Consider the following 4006-nt stretch of genomic DNA (forward strand, 5'->3'; position numbering starts at 1 on the left):
GAATCAAAGCCCAGGAAAAGGACACCTCAAATAGGAATGATGGAAACTCCATCAGATGGAGCATATTAATGGTAGACTTTTCTTTCCTTATTAGGACTGAAGGCACCTCTCATTGATGAATGATCTGAAAGCACTGATAACGTCTAGCTAACTATGCCAACTTCAGAGACTATTATGCTTAACATGGTGGATGCTATTACCAGAAGTTGCTGGTTGGCCCCTAAATACTACATGAGAGGTGAATGGCTACCCCTTTTTCTCATAGTAAAATAAACTCTAGGAAGTCACTCAAATGACACCAACCATATGCTCAGCTGGAAACCTTTTGTAGATAGGATCACAGCTTGGCTCCAATATTATTCTGTCCATTCAGCTTCTCCAACTTGTGTTTCTAAGAGTACACCAAAACAAAACCAGTTAAAATTAGAACTCTGGCTTCAGGTGTTGTTTCTGTGGTACATGAGCAAAGAATGTATACAGGAGAATAGAAATCATGGGTCAAACATCAAAAAACTAGACAAAAAAGAAAGGTCAGGTTTCAAGACAAAATAAAACACATCAGGTTATCAGTTAACCCCCATCACCCTAGAAGAAAGTGGCGACAGAAGATCCAGGCATTCTGATTCAGCAGGAGTCCAGTCCCTGAGACTTTCTCTCGAAACCCAAGTCCAAGGAAATTGATACATCATAGAAGAGAAGTCGTCCTTCCAGTGAGCTTCCTCAAGGCCTCCTTCATGTCCCTGTTCCTCAGGCTGTAGATAAAGGGGTTCAGCATCTGAGGGACCAGAGTGTACATCACTGAAGCCACTGCAGACTTCCTGGGAGAGTCAGTCACTTCAAAGCTAATGTACACCCCAAAACCTGTGCCATAGAACAAGGAGATGACAGACAGGTGAGACCCACAGGTGGAAAAGGCTTTATGCTTTCCTTCTGATGAGGGCATTCTCAAGACAGAGGACATGATGTGAATGTAAGAGAAGACGATTCCAGAGAGAGGAACACCAACAAATATGCAAGATGAAACATATATCAGTATGTTTTCAACTAGGGTGTCAGAACAGGTCAACTTGACAACTTGAGCAAGTTCACAGAAGAAGTGAGGGTTCTCCAGATCTAAGTAGAAGGACAGCCTCAGTACCATCAGACTGTGCAGTAAGCCATGAAAAATACTGATAAGCAAGGTGTTCATGATGAGAAGGACTCAAAGGCAGGGGTTCATGATGACTCTGTACCTCAAGGGATGACAAATGGCCACATAGCGGTCATAGGACATTACCCCAAGGAAAAAAAGTTCTAAAAGTGCAAATACTATGACAAAGCACACCTGGGTTAGGCAGGCTGCATAAGGGATTCTCCGATCCTGTGTTTGGATGCTCAGTAGCATCTTTGGGATTATACATGTGCTTAAGCACATGTCATTAAAGGAGAGACTGCAGAGGAAGAAGTACATGGGGGTGTGGAGGTGGGGGTCAGAGCTGACAGGCAGGATGATGAGCAGGTTCCCCAGGATGGTGACCAGGTACATTGACAGGAAGAGACTGAAGATGATCGACTGCAGTGCTGGGTCATCTGTCAGTCCCAGAAGAAGGAATTCTGAAACAGTGGTTTGGTTTGTGGGTTCCATGTATCTGATGGATTTGATGGAAATGATGGAGTGGATAGATCATAAATTGTGTGAACAGCAGAAGCAGCAGCACTTGGGAAGATGTTAGAAATGGAAAATCTTGGTCTCCATTCCAGAAAGCTTCATGACGCTTGCTGGGCATGAGAACTGTAAGTTAATGCTTTAAGAAATCTTTGAATGCCTGCTGAATTTTGAGAGTCGGTTCAATTTTTATTAAAAAATAAATAAAAAGCTATATATAGCTTGGAAAAGAAGAAATAAAACTGTTCCTATTGCAGAGGGGGAAAAAAAAAGAATCACTTTCTCACAGGTCCTGTGAACTGAAGTGAATATTCATACTTTCATTTGTTACTTTCTCCATCCTTTCCTGTTCCCTTGTTTCCCCCATTTCCATCCCTTCCTTTTATGGAAGTGAAATTGCACTGAACATCAACTGTTTTATTTACTGTGTGAAGAGGGGAGAATGAAACCAAGCATAAGGCATAACTTTTCAATCACAATTATTCCCCACCATTCAAAAAGACAAGAATATAATTTAGAAATCTGTCTTCTAAAGTGATGGTTCCATAACATTGGCGTGCTTCAGAATAACCTGAAATCTCTTTCCAGTTGCAGGTGTGTTCATTCTAGTTAGCGTCGACATTTACCCATGAGGACACTTAGGCAACTGGAGGTTATATCACGGATGTGAGATCCACAGTGAGTGCTTGGCCCAGACTGGGTTTTAGATCAGCTAGTCTGACTGCTAGAATCTTCCTGTATCCAACTCTGTTCCTTCCTCCGAAGAGTACATACCTAAATGGTTACTCAGACAACACAATTTCCCTATGCCACTTCCTGACCTCCCTAGTCTCTCTATCACTTTCAGTGTATGCCCACCTCTATCCACAAAAGTAGTTATTGCAGGAGAATGGCATCCCACCAGGTGGTCCTCAGTAAATGTTAGAAAATATTCTTAAACACTGAAGCTCAGAAGACTCCACCATGGAAAATAAACCATGTTCTTTAGCCATTAACTCTAAGGGAAGCTGGGAAACCTATCTGAGATTATCTCTCATCCTAAGGGAGACCTTCTGTTGGTCAACAGGTGGTAATTTGTTTTTTAAGTATCAGCTAAAGGAGAGGTTAATGAAGTGCAAAGATGTCTGAGAAAAGTGATGAAAATAAGATCTCCTGATACTCAGAAAACAACAGTTTACATGAAAACACATGCTTGTCACACAAGCAGGATCCTACTTGGCAGGCCCCTGTCCAGCAGTGATCTTTTCTTCAATGAGAGACGGAAGTGGCTATGACAGCATTTACCCCTTTGATTAATATTAGTGTCATTAATTAGTCTTATTAATATTCCTGAATGTGACAGTAATTCTAGGACACTCTTTGGGAAGGGCAAAAATCATCAACTCTGAGAGTTTGGTGTGTTCTCTTTGTATAATGGGAACTGCACTGCAGGTTTGTTCATTAATCTAATTGTGAATCATTATCCAATGTACACATGTATCCAAACATCATAATGTACACTTTGAATATATGCAAATTATAGTCACTTATACTTCAATGGAGCTGAAAAATCACTGTGGGAATGTTTACTGATAAAATGTATGTCAAAGTAATGCACCAAGTGTGGCGTTTGACATATGGAATCCTTCAGCTGGCATTCCCTACTGGTTTCTTTCTCTCTCTTTCTTTTTGTTTTTTTTTTTTCCTTCCATCCTTCCTCTCTCCCTCCCTCCCTCCCTCTCTTCCTCCCTCCATCCCTTCCTTCTTCCTTCAAACCTTCCTTCTTTCTGCCATGCACTGCTGCACAAAAGCACTTTTCTTTTCTTAGAGAGAAGATTGCTTCAGGGTGATGGAGGAAGGAATAAAGAGAGAAAGCATCCTCAGCAGCATAAATGCAAAAATCAAGAAAGTATTGGATGTGTTGGAATGCTCTCTGGGAATGTCAGTGGGTAGAAAAATAAGAGGGAAACATCCTCTCCGCCCGTGTTTGTTTGGCAAGGGCATATGATGACATATATAGGAACTAAAATGAATTTAATAATAAATGAATGAGATACATGAGTCACATTTTCAAAGCATTAACTAAGCAGCTTTAGTTACCTGGTTGGCTTCAAAGTTTCACCTTGATATTGACATTGGAAAATCTGTCCTTAGGAAACAGACAGACAGACTGGATGATGGAGTGGAACCCTGGTCATGAAGACTCATCTCAGGAGGAGGCTCAGGTGCTGCTTCCTGGCTGCGGCAGGGCTGTAGAGTGAGGCCTTCACAGGCTGACTCCTGCAGTGTCTGAATCTATCCCTGTCAGTGACATACCTAAAGCCCATCTTCAGATCAGCTGTTTTGCTAACATTCTGATCCCAAGAGTGCAAGTCCATGAAG

General features: G+C 41.7%; 1 pseudogene across 1 annotated transcript; it reads right to left on the reverse strand.

Annotated features, from left to right (window-relative positions):
- Window positions 1–685: 685 nt before the first annotated feature.
- LOC306646126 (olfactory receptor 7G2-like) lies at window positions 686–1624 on the reverse strand (annotated as a pseudogene). The gene has a single exon. The product of its transcript is annotated as an olfactory receptor 7G2-like (transcript).
- Window positions 1625–4006: the final 2382 nt, after the last annotated feature.

Source organism: Sciurus vulgaris, assembly GCF_902686455.1.
Source record: "Sciurus vulgaris genome assembly, chromosome: 16".
NCBI classification, from domain to species: Eukaryota; Metazoa; Chordata; class Mammalia; order Rodentia; family Sciuridae; genus Sciurus; species Sciurus vulgaris.